Source organism: Pelodiscus sinensis, chromosome 4 (genome assembly GCF_049634645.1).
Source record: "Pelodiscus sinensis isolate JC-2024 chromosome 4, ASM4963464v1, whole genome shotgun sequence".
Classification (NCBI taxonomy): domain Eukaryota; kingdom Metazoa; phylum Chordata; order Testudines; family Trionychidae; genus Pelodiscus; species Pelodiscus sinensis.
The window spans coordinates 52,158,082-52,181,429 of NC_134714.1; the positions used below are offsets into that span (position 1 = coordinate 52,158,082).

General features: G+C 40.7%; 1 protein-coding gene and 1 long non-coding RNA gene across 5 annotated transcripts in view; one reads left to right on the forward strand and one right to left on the reverse strand.

Moving 5' to 3' along the window:
* The window catches only part of PRKD1 (protein kinase D1), a 255,584-nt gene that overhangs the window by 121,783 nt on the left and 110,453 nt on the right, over window positions 1–23,348 (forward strand). Inside the window, exon 1 of one of the 3 annotated variants that reach the window (XM_075926998.1) lies at window positions 23,102–23,210. The exons of the other annotated variants lie outside the window; for them this stretch is intronic. The gene's annotated coding sequence lies outside the window, so the exon portion shown is untranslated. Of the gene's footprint in view, window positions 1–23,101; window positions 23,211–23,348 lie in introns of those variants that run through there. 3 annotated transcript variants of the gene reach the window in all.
* Window positions 11,752–23,348, reverse strand: part of LOC142829117 (uncharacterized) — a 90,806-nt gene continuing 79,209 nt past the window's right edge. For both annotated transcript variants that reach the window (XR_012903407.1, XR_012903408.1), the window contains 2 exons: window positions 21,071–21,203; window positions 11,752–11,904 (listed from right to left, as the gene is read on the reverse strand). This is a non-coding gene — a long non-coding RNA (uncharacterized LOC142829117). The remainder of the gene's footprint in view (window positions 11,905–21,070; window positions 21,204–23,348) is intronic.

Sequence of the window (23,348 nt, forward strand, 5' to 3'; positions counted from 1 at the left end):
AAATTACTATAAAGATAAACTACTAAAACAATGAAGGGAAAAGTTTAAGTGTGTAACAAGAGTAAGGAAACTGTTTCTGTGTTTGTTTAAATGAATATATTTAAAAGTGGCATGTTTCTTCTGCATAGTAAAGTTTCAAAGCTGTAGTAAGTCATTGTTCACTTGTCAACTTTTGAAATAGCAACTGTAATGTTTTGTTCAGAGTTAAGTCAATGTCAGCATTATGAACAACTTTTGTTCCTGAGGGGTTCTTAACTCTGAGGTTCTTCTGTAGTCAGAACTTCCATCATGGAGTGTTTGGTTTCAGCTCGTGGAATACTTCCCAAGAGTATTGGGTTTGTATGACTGTCTGCTTTGATTCCCTAAATCCCCTGTTCTAGTTGAGATGGGACTGTCTGGAGCTGGCTTCCAACTCCGTGTTGCAATCTGGCCTCTATTGGATGAGGTCATAATCTGTTTGGGAGGGAAGTCAAAATCTGAATGGTGCTGTAACCCTTTATGTGGGATTGGGAACAAGCCCAGCCAGACTCATGGGATGGGAACTACAGGAGCCACCAGTATGTGGGTGAATAGTGGATGGGCCTATTATGTAACATCTCCCACCAGGCTTTCTCCTCACCAGGGGTAGGACCCATCCCCCTTTAACCTCCTGAAATGTTGACAGGTATGTAGTGGCTTAGAAAGAGAGACATTACTTTTGTTAAATTTGTCCTTAAGGAAAGTAATCTCTCTTTTTATTTATTTTTTTGCTTGAAATAAAATTATTTATTTTTTGCTTTATACAAATTTATTGGGATTTAAATTGTTTCAGACTTTTTCAAATTAACCAGGGCAGTTTATCCTAATATGTTGTTAGGGGCTACAAAGTTAGTGTTCTTTTCCTACTTCAGTTTTCACTTCCTGCCAAATTAGTGATTTTGAGTGAATATTTGGACCACGTTCTTTGATGTGCAACAGATTCATCATCCATACTGTCCAATTTCCATCAGTTAAAAATCATCATGCTTAGAAATAGTGCTTTGTAATGCTATTCAGGAGAAGCCATTTTGGTTAATAGCTCCAGTCTCTTGTTTTCTTTCCCTTGCAGGAGCAGTGAGAGGCTATGTTTTTGAACTTTGAGTGAGGGGAGTGTACACCCATTCATAGTCAGGGATCTTTGATCTATCACATGTTTTATTTTGTATGGGTTCCTTGGAGATGAAGGAGTACTCTCCTTGAACCAGACTTGGGAGATATTGCAGGTAGTGTTGAAAATCAGGGCCATGGTTGCTGTGTGACAGTGTCTTTCCTTTCTTTTCTGGTGTTTTTCTGCAATCAGGACAAGGTGATTTTCCTCAAAAGTGGATGTTTCCTCTCTGACAAGGCTTTGCCAGTTATCTCTATCCTGGGCTACTGTCTCACAGTGTGTGGGGTCAATGCTACATCTCTTGATGTTTTTCTTGAGGACATCATTAATGTGTTTCTTTTGGCCTCCCCATTTTCTTTGTTTGGTAAGTTATGCATACATCAGGTATGCACACACAGTACCTGATCCATCCTAGCTGCTGCTGGATAAAAAATGCCTCAACATTGAAGATTTTGGTCTTAGGGAGGAAACAGACATGATCATCCTAATGATGAACCTCCATTTCGTTGAGGATCTTTTGAAGAAAGTGCTGGTGATGGCATGCCAGGTTTTTCAGATACTTTCTATAGGTCACTCAGGTCTCACAGCTGAACAGGATAGTTGGGATTACCACCACTTTATAAACTAAAAGACAAATGTGTGTTCTCATGATGTGATTGCTAAACACCTAGAAAGACTGTCTGCCAGAGGCACAGCTGGCATCACCCATTCTGTGCTGAATCTCATTGTCTGTGTCTGTCTGCCCTCTATGAAAGAATGGCTGTGAAGGTGGGCAAAGTATTCTGCATTTTACTGTTCTTTCTTGCTAGGTCTGATGATTCGACCAGAGACTGGCAGGTGGAGAACTTCTGTTTTGCTCAGTTTTAGGTTTTTGTAAGCTCCAGAGAAGCAGTTAAGGAATGTTTGAAGATCCTGATGATCATCTACACCAGTGTTTTTTAAACTGTGTTCTGTGGCACACTGGTGAAGGTGTGCCACTGAGAACAACATGTCCCTGCTTTATAATCAGCTATGTGCTACTGATGTAGATTTGATGGTTGAATAGAAATGGGGGAGCGAGTAGAATAAAAACTTGTTGGTAAAAGACTAAGAAGAAGAGCAATGGGGTTTATAATAAATATGTAGACTGTCTCTATTTATAAATATAGAGGGCTCCAAATGATCATGTGTCTTCTCTGTTTGCCTTGCACATTATATTAGATATCAAACTTCCACTGGAAGAATTTGCTTCAGTAAGAGTGGGATCAATGACCTATATTGCCCTGTATATTTGCCTTAGAAAGTGTCTGAACTATCAGGCAGGTCTTAAGATAAAGCCAGTCTTACAAGTTGTGAGAATATGTGAGAATTGCCACTTCTCCCAAGCCTGACTTAGAACAACGCTTCCTCAGATCCCGTCCCCTTTTACCCCTCGTTTACTTACGCTACATTGATAACATTTTTATGATCTGGACCCATGGCCAAGAAACACTGGACGCATTCCACAGAGACTTTAACAACCTACACTCCACCATCAATCTCAGCCTGGACCATTCAACACGAGAGATCCATTTCCTGGACACCACAGTACAAATCGCTAATGGAAAATTCAACACCACTCTCTACTGAAAACCCACTGACTGCTACACTTACCTACATGCCTCCAGCTTCCATCCAGGACACACCATACGATCCATCGTTTATAGTCAAGCCCTTAGGTACAACCGCATCTGCTCTATTCCCACTGACAGAGACCAGAAACTTCAAGATCTCTACCAAGCATTTGTAAATCTCAATTACCCACCGGGGGAAATAAAAAAACAAATTGAAAGAGCCAGACAAATATCCAGAAACCATCTACTTCAAGATAGGCCCAAGAAAACCAACAATAGAACACCACTTGTCATCACCTATAGCCCCCAACTTAAACCCATCCAATGCATTATCAATAACCTACAACCTATGCTGGATGCAGTATATACCCATAGTCTCCTAACCTCAGGAAGATTCTTACCAACAACCACAGGACATGCCACATTAATACTAACCCTGGAACTTTCCCTTGCAACAAACCCTGTTGCCAATTTTGTCCACATATTTACACTGGTGACACCATCACTGGACCTAACCATGTCAGTTATATGATCAAGAACACATATTCCTGTTCATCCAGAAATATAAATTATGCCATCATGTGCCAACAGTGTCCTTCAGCTATGTATATTGGACAGACTTCTCAGACACTTCGCCAAAGAATTAATGCCTATAAATCAGATATCAGACATTTTCACAAGGAAAAACCAGTTTCTTTTCATTTCAACCTACCTGGATATAGTCTTAATGACCTTACTACATGCATCTTTACTTCAAAGATACTTTTTCAACAGATTATAGAAGGAAACTTCAGAACTTTCATTCATGCTTAAATTTGATACTTTACCAATGGCCCCTAACAAAGATGCTAATTATCTTACCCATTACAAAGATAGCTTCCCCATTCATCATTCCTGAGTAGCCACTCATTGATGCATAAATAGCTATTCCTTCCCCCCTCCTCCCTCACCTCACCTTCTGTACTAAATCTGATTTGTCAGTTTAATAATGTGTTCACTTTTTTCTTTGTATTCTTTTGGTATATATGGTCATGCCAATTCTCTTCCAGAATATGATCTAAGGAAGTGGATCTGGCCCATGAAAGCTCATCACCTAATAAACCATCTTGTTTGTCTTTGAAGTGCTACACAGTTTTTCTCATGGGCTACGTCTACACTGGCCCCTTTTCCGGAAGGGGCATATAAATTTCACCTGTCGTAGTAGGGAAATGCGCGGGGGATTTAAATATCCCCCGCGGCATTTAAATAAAAATGTCCGCCGCTATTTTCCGGCTTTTAAAAAAGCCGGAAAAGAGCGTCTACACTGGCCCCGATCCTCAGGAAAAAGCGCCCTTTTCCGGAGGCTCTTATTCCTACTTCAAAGTACTTCAAAGTACTTTGAAGTAGGAATAAGAGCCTCCGGAAAAGGGCGCTTTTTCCTGAGGATCGGGGCCAGTGTAGACGCTCTTTTCCGGCTTTTTTAAAAGCCGGAAAAAAGCGGCGGACATTTTTATTTAAATGCCTATCCCCCGCGCATTTCCCTACTACGACAGGTGAAATTTACATGCCCCTTCCGGAAAAGGGGCCAGTGTAGACGTAGCCATTGTATTCAGATTGCCACTATGACTCTCCTATCTCTTTAACCCAGATCAATGCCTTCATCCCACTTTCCTATGAGATCTTTCTTCCAGCTCATTTCCTTCTACCCTTGTCACACTCTTTTTCTTTACAAGTTTCTTTTCCTTCTCTCATTCATCTAGATCTCTACTTTCTCTCTTTTCTAGGTGTATTTTCTGTCCCTATATGCTCCTCTTTGTATATTCTGCTTCTTTGCATTCTCTATAGATCTACCCTGCTGCTACTTCTCCTTCCCATTCCTCCTTCAAAATCTCCCATGTTTTTCCCTCATCTGCCAGTCTGTGTGGCTACGTCTAGACTGGCATGATTTTCCGGAAATGCTTTTAACGGAAAAGTTTTCCATTAAAAGCATTTTCGGAACAGAGCATCTAGATTGTCAAGGATGCTTTTCTGCAAAAGCACTTTTTGCGGAAAAGCGTCCGTGCCAATCTAGACGCGCTTTTCCGCAAAAAAGCCCCGATCGCCATTTTCGCGATCGGGGCTTTTTTGCGGAAAACAAATCTGAGCTGTCTACACTGGCCCTTTTGCGCAAAAGTTTTGCGCAAAAGGACTTTTGCCCAAACGGGAGCAGCATAGTATTTCCGCAAGAACACTGACAATCTTACAGGAGATCGTCAGTGCTTTTGCGGAAATTCAAGCGGCTAGTGTAGACAGCTGGCAAGTTTTTCCGGAAAAGCGTCTTATTTTCCAGAAAATCATGACAGTCTAGACGTAGCCTGTCTGTTTTGATTTCAGATGGGCCTGGCCTATAAATGGGCTTGGAGATCAATACAGTGTAAGTTAGGCTGGTCTGAATATCATGATGGATGGGCAAGACAGCATCTTCTGGCTTCTAAGTATGACTTTTCTTCCTTATTCAGATAAGAGATGATTGGCAGATAAGGAGGAGGAAGAGGCCACTACTGCTTCTGTAACTTGGCTGCTGAGGTCAGGCAAAGATTGTGGGTACACTTAAAAAATCCTTTTGGTTTTAGAGAGAATTAATTTCAGAGTGCTTCTCTATCCTTAAATTGAGGTGTTTGCTAACACCTATAATATTCTAGAACGAGAAGTGACTTTGTAAATGCACTTGCTATAGGTGCCACTGCCTGCCCTAAAGCTATCTCATCCTATTACTAGCTAGTCCAGTGGCTGCATCCCTAGGCCAGGCTCTGTATAAATTGTTGGAATGCTTTGTTTTGCAATAGCATATTTCTGTACTGATACTTATATGATATAACAAAGTTGTGAAGTTTTTCATCATTTCCTTCATTAAAAAGGAAGGATGGTTATTGTCATTATGGCTTGGATTCTGTAGATAAGCCTTCTCAGTATACAACTTTTTAATGTTTGTGGGCCAGTGCATTAAAAGTGGCTATTTTATACTTGTTAATAGGGCTCTTTGCCAATCTGCTGTCTACTCTTTAGTGTAATAAATTTTCTGTGCTGTAACCTCTGCAGGGAAAGGAAATCCTGAGTTCTAAAAATATGGAACATTTGTATTTTAAGAAGCCCTAAGTAGAACATTGTGTTTTTATAAATATAGTTGCTTCAGATGTTTTAATTACCTTAAGCTAATTGCTGGTTCTGTGAGATGTATTTTATGTTATTTTTAAAAGTTTTTAAAATAACAGCTACCATACAGTGTGATTGGCCTTATCCTTGTGCTATGAGACACTGTTTATCTCGAAGTCCTGCTGGATTGTTAATCTTCTGTCATTCCTAAAAAAGGAATCTAAAAGTGTTTCAGCTAGGGTCTTTGCTACTTCTAGGATCCATGCTAATACCTTGTCTACACACGATGTTTATATCAATTTTACTCAATCAATAGGAGGAAAAAACAATTTAACAAAATTGGTGTTCAAAAACAGTGTCGAGAACACGTACCAGCAGCAATAATCATGGGCTTATCCAATATTCCTTACAAGGGTAAACCACCAAATCCATATTTAAGCAGATTATATGTACAATTTGTGCATTAACTATGCCTACAGAAGGAAACTGGCTTTACAGTTTTCATCCATTTCATTCTGCAGCTGACTTTGCACATAAAGGACATAGTGTGATGTATGTCAGGGTCAGTGCAATCTTTATATTGGTTTTGATAGGCTTTGGACAAAACCCAAGTGTTTCAGCATTTGAGTTTTCTGCTGTGTGTTTTCTTGTAGTAATAATAAAGGAAGACCATAATAGAATTAAACTGGGATTGTTAGAAGAGAAGAGTAGAGAAATAAATATGGTGCTAAACGTATTTAAAAAATGAAGTGAGATGAACACAGGGGAAAAAACAAGAAAGATCTGAGGATAAAAGGGAAAGAGAATAGCAGTAGTTCTAATGTTCCTTTTTTGGTTCTGAAAATACCCCTTGATACTATATGGCATCTTTGTCACTCAGGCTACGTCTACACCACAAAGAAAAGTCAGAAAAAAATACGCAAATTGCAAATCACAATTTGTGTATTTTTTTCTGCTTTTCTTTTGAAAGAGGCTTTTCCAAAATTTGGCGCAGCTGCACGGTGCCAAATTTCAGAAAAACCTTCTCTTTCAAACCATCCCTTCTTTGTGGAATGAGGTTTACAGGGATGGCAAAAGAATGGGACCTTTTTTTGGAATTTTTTCAAAAAAGTTGATGTGTTCCTTTGCTGTGGCATAGCTTTTCCAGGATACCTCTGGTACCCCGGAAAAGAGCTTCAGTCTAGATGTAGCCCTTGCAATCCTCCTCTCCACCAACTTGGTATCATGCACAACTTTATAAGCATACTCTCTATGCTGGGGTGAATAAAAGGGCCTCCACGGGCTGCATCCATCCCCCTAAGAGAGTTGATCTGGCCCATGGATGCCCTGCTACTCCCCCAGCCCCAGGCCAATCGGGGCCTGGGGATGAGGAAGTGCACAGTCTCCTCCCCCACCAGGGGCATGTGGTGCGTAGAGTCAATTGCCCATGTTGACTCTAAGTGCTGTATGCCCCTTGCTGGGCAGGAGTAGGGAGTGAGAGACTTTGCTTGCTCTCCTCACCCTTAGGGCAATCAGGACTGCTGAACAGCTGGCAGTTCCCTCTAGGTGCCCATGCCTCTGGTGGCGGGAGGAGACTTGGCATGCTCCCCGCCTCCCCCAGCCAATCAGGGTCTGTGGGTGGGGAAGCATGGAAGTGTCCTGGCACTGCCCCTTCCACCCGAGGCCTGGTTCTTCTGGGGTATCCCGGGGCCACTTCAAAAATTTGTGAATTGGCCACCCCTCTAAAATTATTGGCCACACCTGCTCTATGCCATTATCTAAATTGTTGAGAAATATATTGAACAGAACTGGTCCCAAAATTGATCCATGTAGAACTCCACTTCTTATGCCTTTCCAGCATGACTGTGAACCATTAATAAATACATGGCTGTCTTGTCACTAATCAATTCTACAAGGCAAATATACAGAAGGGCATTGGAATTACAATTCATCCACAAATTCAATTCCTTCACTGATCACCTTCTCAATTGAGAGAATGGATGGCTGGGACATCATCAACTTAACATTCAATGAAGCTCTTTGTATAGATTCTTGTGTTAGTACCCTTCCTATCTAATTGCTATCCTTTGATCCTTATCTGCTTCTTTTTATCTATCCAATCTTCAGGTGCCTATGGATTACCAGTTCTGCCTACTTGTTTATTCCCTTTGATATTTTCATACCCTCTGCTCCTTGTTTTCCATCCCCTCCCTTTTTTTTCCTTTTCCCTTCTCCCCTATTTATTCTGGGTCTGCACATCCTGAACTCAAAACTCCAATCATCTGAAGAAGTGGGCTGTGCCCACGAAAGATCATGATACCATCTACATGTTTTGTTAGTCTATAAAGTGCTTCCAGACTATTCGTTGTTTTTTAAGTTTATGCTGGGAACAGTTATCCAACCAGTTATGCACCCAACGTTTGGTTACTACAAATACTATTGAGATGGAGTTGGCATATAACATCACTTAACCTTCTTTTCCATGTTAAGGAGACTCTTGACTGATGGAACATAAGGTAACATCTTTCCAGATCATCTTTCAGACTAATGAACAACATAGCATTCCTTCATGTTCCATCTATAGAGCCCTTCACGGATATAAAATCTGGAATCCACAGACCATTTTAGCCTATATCCACAGATTTTCAGGGCTCTCCCCATCTAGTGATGGGCCTGGACTGTTTAGGATTTCCAAAGACACGATGTCTGACAATAGTTAGTTTGTGTTCTGGAAATGCACAGAAGCTCGTCAGTTGTAAATGCAATCTCACAGTTAATTTCAAATGTGATTTTTTTCTAATTTCTAGTTCAGTACTGACTATAATATAACTTGTAAAAACACATAACATTTGTTGTATTTAAATCTTGAAGCAATTATTTATAATCACATACATTTAAAAAAGCTTTTAAGAATTAATTTCTATCAAACACTTACCAGATATATATTTTTAATATCATCGCATTATAATACTTTCAAGAAGAAATTATCAACATAACATTAGCTTCACTTATTGAAGGGTAAGATTAGAAATGCTTTCTGTAAATATACAGTACCTTTGTTTTAGGCTGAGGGACAGTTGAGTTAGGGCTTTCTCTCTATCACTGACATTTATGAAAATAATTTGTCCATTTTTTTGTGATCATATTCATATGGCAGTAGTCTATTACAACCAATGATATTGTTATGAACTTGGTGGAACTTTATTTGGAGTTGAGTTAAATGCCCACATAAAACAAGAGGAGTGTGTGAACCTACTCAGGAGCTTTTGTCTGAGTATTGTTATAGGAAGGGATGTATGTTGGTGGGTGGGGATGCAGAACAGAAAAAGGGGGAAGGGAGAAACAGTATAAAGGAGCAGCCAAAAGTGCAAGACTGACCATTGAAGAAACTTGGTTGAAATTTCTGGTCAGGGATGCAGGCTATGTGCCTTTAGTGTTGTGAGGAAAATAAGTTGTTTCCTGCTATTTAATTCCTTCTGTATTTACAGACACAAGACTTTCTTTGTACATTTGTTTAAGTAAACAAAACATACCAGACTCCATTCATTTCTAGTTTCAGCTGGAACATCCCCAGTGCCCTGAAACTTTGATTAATTGCTTGTGTGAAAAAAGAAACAATGCCAATTGTAGTAATATAATTTAATAGTTTCTTGCTTAGTTAGTTAGTAAAATTTGTTTCTAAAAAGTGAGAAGAAAAAATAATACATGAGACTCCTAAGCCCATATTTTATTATTCACATTTTGTTTCCTCTAGGGACGTGGCTTGATCAAAATAGTGTTTATTACTGTGTTATTGATGTATATACAGATGAATTGTTTTTTGGATCTGCTTTGGCAACCCTTATCTAGACCCTAAAATACTGAGCTCATTCACACACATTCACTATTTCTAGCTTCCAAGAAGAACAGAGCAAGTTCTGCTCAGCATTTTAATCACTAAAAGCAGCTATCATTAAAACAAAATTCCTTTTTAATAAATTGTATGTGTTTCCATTTTAAAACAGGCAAATACTTTTGCTGTTCTTGAGTAACTCTGAAAAACTCTGAGTTTTGAAACTTTTAAAATTTAATGTAAAGCTATAGGCCTCATTCCTGCAATGTAATCCTTTTGAGCAGACCTCTACACTCATACCATACCAAATTACAGTTACATTCATACCATCTCTGAAATTAACTGCTATTGCTCCACTATAAATGTTCAACTACCTAAATCCCATTTCAGGCTGAGGACTGTAGGCCCTGATTTTGTTATGCACCTCTCCTAAAAATGATCAAAAGTCTTTAGTGGGACAACTACAAAGTGAAGTCAGTGGGGCTTCAGGAAGTCATAGGGCCTGTGCATATGTTTTCTATAGATATAACTATTTAAGGGTTTTTATTTTTTTTTTACCTAAATTGTTTTACTGGTACAACCCTAGGGTGGATGCAGTTATGCTGATATAAAGATGCAATATACTGATGGGCTACCTCTAGACTGGCATGATTTTCTGAAAATGCTTTTAACGGAAAACTTTTCCGTTAAAAGCATTTTCAGAAAAGCGCGTCTAGATTGGCAGGATGCTTTTCCGCAAAAGCACTTTTTGCGGAAAAGCGTCCGTGGCCAATCTAGACGCACTTTTCTGCAAAAAAGCCTTGATCACCATTTTTGCGATCGGAGCTTTTTTGCAGAAAACAGTACTATGCTGTCTACACTGGCCCCTTTGCGCAAAAGTCTTTTGGAAAATACTTTTGCCTGAACGGGATCAGCATTGTATTTCCAGAAAAGCACTGATGATTTTACATGAGATCGTCAGTGCTTTTCCGGAAATTCAAGCGGCCAGTGTAGACAGCTGGCAAGTTTTTCCGGAAAAGCTGCTGATTTTCCAGAAAAACTTGCCAGTCTAGACACAGCTGTGTGGTATAGAGTAGAATCTCAGAATTACAAACACTTTGGGAATGAGGGATGTTCATAACTCTAAACAAAACATTATGGTTCTTTCAAATGTTTACAACTGAATAATAACATTATACAATTTTGAGACTTTACTATGCTGAAGAAAAAAGCTTCTTTTAACCATCATAATTTAACAAGCACAGAAAAAGTTTCCTTACCTTGTCAAATCTTGTTTAAAAAAATTTCCCTGTATTTTTAAGAAGCTTACATTTCACACAATAGTATTGTACAGTACAGAATTTGGGCAGTTTGGTGTGTGATTACTTGACTGGTCAGTTTGTAACTCTAATGTTCTTCTTCAAGTACTTCTTCATATAATGGTGCCGGAAGTTTTTCTCTTGACTGTATCCATAGGGGACCAGCTCTGGCATCTACTGGAGTAGATGGCACAGTATTTGGGGCACAGTATTTGGGGTGCTGCTCAATCCCCCACCCTAAGTTCTTTCTTGATGCCACTGACAGTGCTAGAACGTTTGATGCTTTAGCTAGCGCTATTTGTTCTCTGTTCTTGTGAATTTTACAGAATCTGTATTTTAGTTATATATAGTTAGTTAAAATGTGAAAGAGTAATTGGTTACCCAGTAATCTTACTGAGTGATGCTTACTGGGTATTAGTTAACCAGTGCCTGGGAGCAGCCCTCCACCTGCTGTGGGAAGAGGGCTGCCCCAGTGTGGGTCAGGAGCCTGCCAATGGCTGCAACCCCAGCCCTGGGGTCCAAGCCTGGGGCTGCTTCCAACAGGCTTTCCACCCCGATCCCGCTTTGTCGGTTAACCAGTTATATGTTAGGTTAACCTGATGTTTAACTGGTTAACTGATTTATCAGGATTTTACATCCCTAAAGTGGTTGAATTAGTTACCCTTAATAGTTCTTAAAATCTTTTTTCATCCCAAATGGGGATCGGGATGTGTTTTAAGAGCTGGGGTGAAGGGCACATAAGTGACAAGTCATGTATTTGCAAGTCCTTGAAACCCAGGACTCAAAAGGAATTCTGCTGGAGTTGGCATTTATTCTGGCATGGCAGCAAAGATCTGACTTGGCAATGAGCACTGCAGTGTTGGTACAGAGCGTATCACTGGTACCATCCACAAGCTGGCACTGATCCTTCTCCATAGTTACATCCAAGAAGCCAAGCAAGACAGTGAGGAGATGATCTCCTACTTACTGCAAGGGAAAGGAGAGAACAGGGGTGAGCCAAGATCTGCACTGGATAGTTCAATGACCCTGTCACAAAGTCAAGCCCCAGGTCAAGGCGAGTGATGCAGCCCATCACTGGTGTCCTTCCAGATGTGTTGCCCATGTCCATTCTGATGTCCTTCTTCACTGTCAGAGTTTCTGGCAAGAAGGAACTGAGCATGGAGGGAGGCAGTAGTGCCCCTTATACCAACTACACCACACAGGTGCCAATTGAGAGAGAGCCAAAGCCAGTCCTCTACAGGTTTTGTTGAGGGAAAAAAAAAATCTAGCACCAATGTATGTGGTGAGCATACACACCTAATATGGAATGTACATGAGTCACATGTTTTGAAGAACTCCAGTTACAGAAACAGGTCGCTTTTCTTTTCGTAACTCTGAGGTTCTGCTGTACTTCTCATACAGAAATAAGATATATTGGTATATCCTCTCTATTAGGGTTATACCATTTTAACTCTATCAGTATAATTAAAGCATACAACTTTTGTGTGTGGAGAAGGCTTTACTTTTATTTACTAATTTCTGTCAGAAATGTTCCTTGTGTCCCTTGCCTTGTTAAGGTAATGAACAAACCCCATAGCTTTATTATGAAGCATAAAGCTTTTTCTTTTCTATACTGACAGTTTTATTCACAGTGTGAGACAGATAGTGTGAAGTGCTTTTTCAGTTGTAAATCCACACACCTAATTATTGTTGTGTGAATAATTTGAGCATGCCTACTGAGACTTACTAATAGCTTTCACTAAGCAATCTGTCAAATAATATGTTTTTACACAACAGTGATGGGCTTCTCATTAATTATTTTGCCACTTTTAATTGATTTATGTGAACACTTCATTTTAAAAATTTGAATTCTTACGTAAGAAGCCCTTTTAAATATCACTAATAAAAGGTATATGTACATTAATTTCTCATTCAATAGTTCCTATTTTAATCTATTAATGAAAAGCTTGATTATTCAAATTTAATGGAATCAGAAGGAAAGTGAAATTCTTCTTTAAGAGACATCTGTCAGGGATGGTTTAGGTGGAGCTTGGTCCTGCCTTGAGGGCGGGGGGCTGGACTCGATGACCTCTTGAGGTCCCTTCCAGTCCTATTATTCTATGATTCTATGATTCTAAGTTTCCCTGTGTGTGCTCCACTGTGGGCATGCCTGAGTCCCTGCGCTGCTGATTGGGGAACTGTGGTACCAGTGTCTATTTGGTTGGCACATGCGCTGTCTCTCCTCATGCACCTGCCACAAGGCTAGCCAGTCTGTGTGGGCTAACTGTCCTCAGTGTTTGAGAGCTAACCATCTTCAGTTTCTTCTCAGCTGCCCTAGCTGGAGATGACACTTTAGCTGTCTGTTCACTGATCATCACTTCCCTTATATTGGTAACTTTTAACTTCCCGTGAAGACTCTTTTATTTCTTTTCTCATTCTACTGTTTGTTTGGCGGTTGCCTAAAAAAAAACCCCTAAAAAGAAAAGGACTTTGTTCTTTTGTCAACTCCCACTAGGAAGGTCTCTTCTGGACAAGGTATGCGTGACTCTCCGGACTTCAAAAAGTGCCACACTTCCAGTGAGGAGATCCCACTTGCAGATAAGCACTCCTAATGCATCTTCTGCCTCGACCAAGGCCACATCTGACAGAAGTGTTCCCTCTACCAGCAGCTGCTGCCGAGACTGAGCAAGGAAAGAGCTTCACCAAAAATAACCTTTATGGAGGTTGCTCTTCCACCCCAATCTTCCTCTCAACCTTTGACTTCAAAGAGCTCTGTGCTGAAGAAATGGTCTGAGGACCCTTCTCACAAGCTGAAGAAGAAAGCGGGAAGTTCCCTCAGTGAATCCAAGGATAGCCAAAAACAACTGCAATGTCACACAATATCCTTGGCACCCAGACCACAATCTGGCAGCCATGCCTCACAGAGCCCGTCAATGTCTTGTACCACTGAGAGGCCCACAGAGCCTTTGGTCATGGGCACTGAATCTTCGGTACCAAGAGATAAGGACAAACATTCTAGGGAAACGCTCCCAGTGTGGAAGTTGACATTAGTACTGCCAGCAACATTCGCCCATTCAGTAGCAAAGAGACTGGAACTGACAAGATCTACATCTCCTCTGCCATCACCATCAGGGTGATCATTACCTCTGAAATTTTATCAAGCTGGTAACCTGGTCATGCCAGAAACACCTGACTCTCAGCCCTTTGGTACTGAGGTTATGGCATTGAGCCTTTTCTGGGCACAGAGCATATCCTTGCAGCCATGTCATGCCCCTCCACTGCAAAGTGAGGGGTCAGGTGGTAAGCTTGAGGAGTTTTCACAATAGTCCTCCCAAGTTCCATATAGGACTCTGATGGATGTATCTGCCCTTCCCACCTCCACCCCCTCAGCGCAAAAAGGGTTAACTGCATATTGCAGGCCAAGGATGTTGTATCCGCTTCACACCTGCTGAGTATGCTTAGCCTGCAAGCATGATATAAAATGAAGCAGTCCAGCTCAGTCTGGCAGAGGAAAGACACAGACTGCAGGCTTTCTCCCAGGAGCGACTCCAGGCTGCCAACCACAAAGACAAAGCATGGCGAGCTCCAGACAGATTCTAGGCTACCTGCGGAACCAAGAAAAAGGACTGAGATGTAAAGTAATAATTTCTTTCAAGACCTGAGATAAATTAGTGTTGAACCAGAAAAATGTCTTTTATTGTCAGCTTAAATAATTTGTCACTTTCAACAAATCTGATGACAAAATTAGACCTTAAGAAATAAGCGAGTATCACTTCAGTAAGCTTGCCTTTGCTTATGCCACATGTGATTTTTTTATCCTTAATATTTTAATGTACTTTAATATTCGGATACCTAAAAGTATTTCCATTTATATTTAGGTTCATCAAAAGAAAAAAAAAACCTCCAAGATTCTTCTTTCCCTGATATATGGAGATTATGAACACACTTGTATAAAAATAGATCTCCTAAGAATTTTGGAGTCTTATTGAGATGTTGCTCACATTGAAAGTCCTGACGACAGTTACTGTAGTTACAACATATTTATCAGTCAATTTTCAATACTTTTCAAATTTCAACTCTTTTATCTCCCTTTACTCCAGTTATGAAGATGGGGGACATTCTTTCTTTATGCTAACACTGAATCCAAAGTAAACAGTAATAGTTAGACACAGAGAAGTATAGATTAATGAAACACTTTTGGTTAACCGGAACATGTTTATTATTATTATTACTATTATTATTATTATTATACGTTTTCCACCTACCTACATTGTTTATCTTTTAAGTAACATGTAATTAACATTTCTTTCCTTAATATTGTTTCCTTTTTCTAATAAAGCTGAACTTAATAATGTTTTTGGCTCATAAGCACTTTTTCTTGGGGAAAATGTCAAGCTAGCAAAAGATGTTTATGTATTAGGGTACGTCAGTTATGATAGTATTTTATATGAGTATATTTAAAGCGAAGATCAGTAACTGAATGTGTGGAATTTTCCAATAGGGACAGCTATGGAATAAACTGATAATAATGGAAGTTTCATCCTGGTTGTAGGCAGCTAGTGGTTTATTTATTTTTAAAGTCTGAGTGACACTATATGTGAAAGATAATGTGGTGGAGTGGCACTATATGTGAAAGATAATGTAGAATCAAATGAAGTAAAAATCTTAAATGAATCAACATATTCCATAGAATCACTATGAATAGTACTTCCATGCTCTAAGAATAATATAGCAGTAGGGATATATTATTGACCACCTGACCAGGACAGTGATAGTGATGTTGACATGCTAAGGGAGATTAGAGAAGCTATCAAAATAAAAAAACTCAATATTAATAATGGGGGATTTCAATTATCCCCATATTGACTAGGTACATGTCACCTCAGGACGAGATGCAGAGATAAAATTTCTCGATGCCTTAAATGACTGCTTCTTGGAACAGTTGGTACAGGAACCCACAAAGGGAGAGGCAGTTCTCGATTAGTCCTGAGTGGAGTTCAGGATCTGGTCCAGGAGATAACTATTACAGGACCACTTGGGAATAGTGACCATAATATAATAACATTTAACATTCCTGTGATGGGAAGAACACCTCAGCAGCCCAACATTTAATTTCAAAAAGGGGAATTACACAAAAATGACGAGGTTAGTTAAACAGAAATTAAAAGGTACAGTGACTAGAGTAAAATCTCTGCAAGCTGCATGGAAACTTTTAAAAGACACTATAATAGAGGCCCAACTTAAATGTATACCCCAAATTAAAAAAACATAGTAAGGGACCTAAAAACGAGACCCCGTGGCTTAACAATCATGTTTCCACGTTTGTGAGTAAATGGTATTAGAGGTGATAATTGGGGAAGCTATCTTGATAATGGGTAAGATAGTTCAAGTGTTTGTTCATTCCTCTTTGGAGAGTGTCGAATTTTAACATGAATGACAGTTCAGAGGATTCCCTTTCAAGTGCAGATGTAAAAGGTCTTTGTAGCAGAATGCAGGTGAAGTCAAGTCATTGAGAGAGTGTCCTTTCTGGTTAAAATGGCAAGAAACTGTTTTTTCTTTGTGATCTTGTCTGATATCTGTTTTGTGGGCATTAACATCCCACTCTCCCCACCTCTAATATCATCAATTCACAGACACTTACCTTCCTTCCTCCCCCCCCCCCCCCCCCCGCATCCGCCTCCTGTTCTGAAATGTGATTTGTCCTTTTCATATGTGTTCATTTTTTTTAATTGTATCCTTTGGTATATATGGTTGTGACTATTTTCTTCCACTATTTGATCTGAGGAAGTGGATCTGGCCCACGAAAGCTCATCATCTAATAAACCATCTTGTTAGTCTTTAAAGTGCTACATTGTCCTGCATTTTGTAAAAGAAGCAGTGATAGATAAAAAGATATATTTTAATAAGTGTAAGTCCAATCCTAGTGAGGTAAATAAAAAGGAACATAATCACTGCCAAATTAAGTGTAAAAATGTAATAAGAAAAGCAAAAAAAGATTTTGAGGAACAGCTAGCCAAAAACTCAAAAAGTAATATCACAATGTTTTTAAGTACATTAGAAGCAAGAAGCCAACTAAAAAACCAGTGGGGCCCCTGGATGATCGAGATACAAAAGGAGCAATCAAGGACGATAAAGCCATTGCGGAGAGAGTAAATGATTTCTTTGCTTCAGTCTTCACGGCTGAGGATGTTAGGGAGATTTCCAAACCTGCACCGTCCTTTGTAGGTGATGAATCTAAGGAACTGTCCTGGATTGAAGTGTCATTAGAGGAGTTTTTGGAACAAATAGAAAAACTTAACAGTAACAAATCACTGGGACTGGATGGCATTCACCCAAGGGTTCTGAAAGAACTCAAATGTGAAATTGCGGAACTGTTAACTGTGGTTTGTAACCTACCCTTTAAATCAGCTTCTGTACCCAAGGACTGAAAGACAGCTAACATTACACCAATATTTAAAAAGGGCTCTAGAGGTGACCCTGGCAATTAAAGACGAGTAAGTGTAACGTCAGAACCGGGCAAAATAGTTGAAACAATAGTAAAGAATAAAATTGTCAGACATATAGAAGAACGTAATTTGTTGGGCAAAAGTCCACATGGTTTCTGTAAAGGGAAATCATGTTTCACTAATCTATTAGAGTTCTTTGAAGGGGTTAACAAACATGTGGACAAGGGGGATCCAGTAGATATAGTGTACTTGGATTTCCAGAAAGCCTGACAAGGTCCCTCACTAAAGGCTCTTGTGTAATAAGGTTGTCATGGGATAAGAGGGAAGATCCTTTCATGGATTGAAAACTGGTTAAAAGACAGGAAACAAAAGGTAGGAATAAATGATACATTTTCAGAATGGAGAGGTGTAACTAGTGGTGTTCCCCAAGGGTCAGTCCTAGGACTAATCCTATTCAACTTATTCATAAATGATCTAGACAAAGGGGTAAGCAGTAAGATGGCAAAGTTTGCGGATGATGCTAAACTGTTCAAGATAGTCAAGACCAAAGCAGACTGTGAAGAACTTCAAAAAGATCTGACCAAACTGATTGGGCAACAAAATGGCAAATGAAATTTAATGTGGATAAGTGTAAAGTAATGCACACTGGAAAAAAATAAGCCCAATTATACATACACTTTGATGGGGGCTGATTTAGCTATAACTAATCAGGAAAGAGATCTTGGAGTTATCGTGGATAGTTCTCTGAAAACGTCCACACAGTGTGCAGCTGCAATCAAAAAAGCAAATAGGATGCTGGGAATTATTAAAAAAGGGATAGAAAGTAAGATGGGGTATGTCTACACTACAGCACTAATTCGAACTAACTTAATTCGAATTAGTTAATTTGAACTAAGCTAATTCGAATTAGTGCATCTAGACCAAAAAACTAATTCGAATTAGCATGTCCACATTGAGTGGACCCTGAACCGATGTTAAGGCTGGCCGGAACCAGTGACGGCAGGGCATCAGGTTAGGACTTGGAGTGTGGAGCTGTTGCCTCAGGCTAGCCCAGGGCTGTGCTTAAAGGGACCCGACCCCCACCCTGGACAGACATTCTCAGGGTTCCCCGCTTGCTTGTCTACCTCGATGAGGGACAGCAAAGCAGTCCTGACTTGGAGTGCCCTGAGTGCCCTCACTCGGCACATCACAGCACTCGGCCATCAGCCCGGCTGCACTTGCCACAGGCTGCCATCTGGGAGGGGGTCAATTGGTGGGCTGTCAGGATCCAGGAGGCCCTGAAGGAGAGCTTCCACCCTAAGGAGCCCGCAGAGCCACCCCAGTCCTCCCCATCGGGCTCGTGCCCCATTCCTCCCTCACCTCCTTCCACTTAACCCTCCCTAACCTCCCTTCCTGATGTAAAAAATAAAGGACACGTGTTCAAAAATAGAAACTCTCTTTATTTAACAAAACTGGGGGGAGGATTAACCGCTGGGGAGACTGGGAAAAGGAGGTGGGAGAGGGGAAGAGAGAGGGTGGGAGAGGGGAAGGGAAAACCTGGGAGGATGGAGCTGGAAGGGGGAAGCCAGAGGAAGAAGGAGGAGGGGAAGTATAAAACTATGGTACGCTATATCTTCAGTACTGTGTACAGATGTGGTCTGCTCACCTCAAAAAAGATATTTTGGCCTTGGAAAGAGTTCAGAAAAGGGCAACGAAAATGATTAGGGGTTTGGAACAGGTCCCATATGAAGAGAGGCTAAAGATACTGGGACTTTTAGCTTAGAAAAGAGGAGACTGACGGGGGATATGATAGAGGTCTATAAAAGCATGAGTGTTGTAGAGAGGATGAATAAAGAAAAGTTCTTCATTAGTTCCCATAATAGAAGGACTAGAGGACACCAAATGAAATTAATTTACAGCAGGTTTAAAAATAATAAGCAAAAGTTCTTCTTCACACAGCACACAGTCAACCTGTGGAACTCCTTGCCACAGGAGGCTGTGAAGACTAGAACTATAACAGAGTTGAAAGAGAAGTTAGATAAATTCATGGAGGTTGGGTCCATGGAGTGCTATTAGCCGGGGGTTGGAATGGTGTCCCTGGCCTCTGTTTGTGGAAGGCTGGACATGGATGGCACGAGACAAATCACTTTGGTCATTGTCTTCGGTCCATCCCCTCTGGGGTACATGGTGTTGGCCGCTGTCGGCAGACAGGCTAGATGGACCTTTGGTCTGACCCTGTACGGTCATTCTTATGTTCTAAGCTCAGGGATTAGGGTGGGGGGGGGGTCTCACTGGACCAACTTGATTTTCATGCAAACCTGCTCCTGGGTTTGCATGTGGCCTCTGGTGGCCAGGCTTGCAGCTATCCTGCCATAGACAGGCCACATTCCTGTGCCTAGTGCGGAGGTCATGGACGTTGGAGGCCTCCACCCAAACCTTGATGAGGTCCATGATCACCGCACTAGACCAGGCGGGAGCCCACCTCTTGCGGCTCTGGGCAGGCTCCTGTGAGCTGCCAACCTGGTCCTGGGAAGAGGTGGAGGGCTGGGTAGCAGCGGATGGCTGGTTCATGCCGTGCCAGGTGCAGGGTCTGCTGGCTGGGTGCTGGCAGGCTTGCAACTGGCACAAGCACTGTAGCCAGACCGTGGCCCTTTAAGGGCTCTGGGGCTGGGAGGGGGGCAGAAGAGTTTCCCTGGTTTGGCCCAGAGTGGCCACCAGGGCAACCTGGGAAGGGCTAGCCTCCAACTAGTTCGAATTAAGTGACTACACAGCCCTTAATTCAAACTACTTAATTCGAACTAGGCATTAGTCCTCGTAGAATGAGGTTTACCTAGTTCGAATTAAGTGCTCCGCTAGTCCGAATTAAGTTTTTGTCAAAGGCTGGAGAAGGATGGCAGGAGACAAATTCCTTGATCATTGTCTTTGGTGCACTCCCTCTGGGGCACCTGGCATTGGCCACTGTCAGCAGACAGGATACTGGGCTAGATGGACCTTTGGTCTGACCCAGTATGGCCATTCTTATGTTCTTATGATTGTGTCACTTTATCAATTTATCTTGCCAACCTACATACTAACATCCTTTATAATGGATGTTCTTTTTTGCATGTTAACATCTAGCATTTTTTTGATTCCCACTAATGTTTTGTCCTCAAAAGTATCTTGTGGCAGTGAATTCCATAATTTAAAATGGCACTTAGTGTTTTCTGATAAAAAGTATTTATTTTTACCAGTTTTCAGTTGCTGCCTTTCTATTTAATTGACATTCTCTTTTTTCTAGTATGAGAAAGGGTCAAAAAGAATATGTGACTTCTTTTCTCTGTTTTTAGACTAGAATCATGTCCCCTTTCATCTATTTCGCTAAATGCAATAATCCTAATCTAATTAATCTCTTCAAATGACAGTATTTTTTGTGCTTGTGATCTTTTTCTGATGCACTTTTATTCACACTATTTCTCTTGTTTCATGATTTAGAGAGGGTAATCAGTGTAGAATACAATGTTCCAGGTAATTGCATAACTTTGATTTATATAATGGCATTTGTAATAAGCTTGGTACTGTATTATTTTCCATCCCATTCCCTATGTAACTTTACATTTGGTTTACTTTTTTTGCAGCTGCCTTAAGTTGTTCCTGTTGATGTCCAAGACTTTTTCTTGAGTGTTTACATTTAATTTAGAACCCAGCTAAGCGTATTTAAAACTATTCCCCCCACCCCGTGTGTGCATTACCTTACACTTGTCGAAACTGAGTTTTATTGTCTATCCTGTTGCTCATTCATCTAGCTTGCTTAGCTTGTGCTCCTTGGACCCAGGATGATCATGTTCCCATTGCTTAGGCCCAATTTGATGGAGATAGACCATTCTGTTGGGGGAATTTGGTGCCAAAAATATAAATTCTGAATACAAAAATTAAAGTTTTGTGCACAGTAGTTTACAATTCTGAATATTTTATTTGTTAGAATAATATAAATACCGGTTTCTATTATTTTGGTAATTTATTTCAAAATACCTATCAGCAAGTATATCTGTAACAACAACAACAAAAGATTCCCTCAGGAATAGAGAGTTAAAGAAACCACTTTGCCAACCCAGTTCCTTTTTCTCTGTTTTGCCTTTGTTGGGCACGTCAGTTTAGGTGAATCACACATGGCAGCTTGATACACTGAGTGTGTGGGGGGGACTTCAGTCTTCTAGTCAATTCTTTTTTTTTTAATCTTGCCCCCATTGGGTTATTCTATAGAGAGTCCCAAATAGAAGACATTGCTGGGGGGAGAAGGAAGGGAGCAGGAGGAGGAGTACAGGTGGTGAATCATGTAGGGGGTTTTTCAGGAGTGCAGAAGGGGTTTGTAGTATGTGTACTGGGATGGAATATGGGGGGGAGGGTGATGGAAGGGACTGTGCAGGGGCCTCCCAACTCAGACACTTGCAACCTCCCATCCCAGCCTAGCCACTGGGCTTTCCCCAGCTCTGACACATGCACTGCCTCTATCCCAGAACCCAGCCAGGTGCCAGACACCTGTCTCTGCCTCCCAAGAACCCACCTGGGGTTCCCCCCCGCCCAGATACCCAACCCCATCCTACCCCTCTGAGCCCAAGTATCCAGAGGGAGAAGCAGCTTGATACTGGTCAGACCAGGCTTGAGTTTTCCATTGTGATTTCATTTTGGCCTGTGCAGAAAGGACTGCTCAGGCCCTCCATCCCTGCATGGCTGGGTGCTCTGCTCACAATCTGCATGGTCCACAAGCTGCCTCCCTCCTTGAGGATATACTGGGAACTGTAGTTCCTGAGAATCCTGCAGCTGTCCCATCCCTCAATCTTCTGCAAGCTAGGCTTTCTCTTTTCCTGTCTAGCTGTTTTCCCAGTGAGGCATTCAGTGCAGCAAGTACAGAAGCTGACAAGGTCTGTGAAGGTGGAAGGGTGCATGAAGAAGATATCAGTTCTAGAAGCAGGGAGAGTTGCTTTTAGTGGTTCCAGGCAGAGCATTTGACATCTCTCCCCTCCCTCTTCCCCCACCCCCACATACACACACTCTAGTTGCCCGCTACTTATAAATTATTTCTGAGCAAAGGCACAAACCTGTTCACACATATGCCATTGTCATACATTATGCCAGTTACAATTTGGCTATGTTTCCAAAATTAGGAGTTTAGCTCCTTAAAACTGGGAGAAATTTGAAATCACTTATCTGAGCTGTTTGTGCTGACAACAACAAAGACTCTGAAAAAAAATTACTGATCTTGTAATAAGCTCAAGCTGGGTTTACAAGCTTTGAGTTTTCTGAAAGCCTATTTAGCTTAATGAGGGTTTTCAGATTTCAAAACTCAAACACCTTTACATAAAAACAGATAATTATTACCAAATTAGGGAATGTTTTTCCCATGTTTATTTTTTCAGTGTGTTCTTTCAGTTATTACATGTGCTGTTGTGCAGTAGATAATTTTGCCTTTAAAATATAATTTAAAACAGTTTTTGAAAGTCTCATATTCAAGGTTTTCTATTCTATTCTATTCTATTCTATTCTATTCTATTCTATTCTATTCTATTCTATTCTATTCTATTCGTGTGATAGTTGAAAGATTATCAGCCTGGTTTTTCCTATTCAATCAAAAGCTGATGTACTGTCCCATAACTAAGTATTTAATCTGGGGGGAAAGAAAGCCTTGGGTTCTGCTACCATGACAACTAAACAGTCTGAAACTCTGCTGTCATGGTGACCTCCATGCCCTGTACTGCATCACACTGAAGCCTTTTCTAAAGGGCCAACAAAAGCAATAAGAATTTTTGTTGGTGAATCAAGAAGGGCATTGTCTGAAAAACAATTGGACAGAATATTAAGGATACAAGCAGTTACATGTTGTCTGAATGACTAGTGAGTATTCTTAAATTAGATGCACATCCATATTTAAAAGTTGAATGATTAACCCTGCTGTTCAATTTATTGTATAAAAAATTGTATTCTTTCATTAGTAGTAGTAAATGCAGTATTTATAGCATCCAAGAGTCTTGT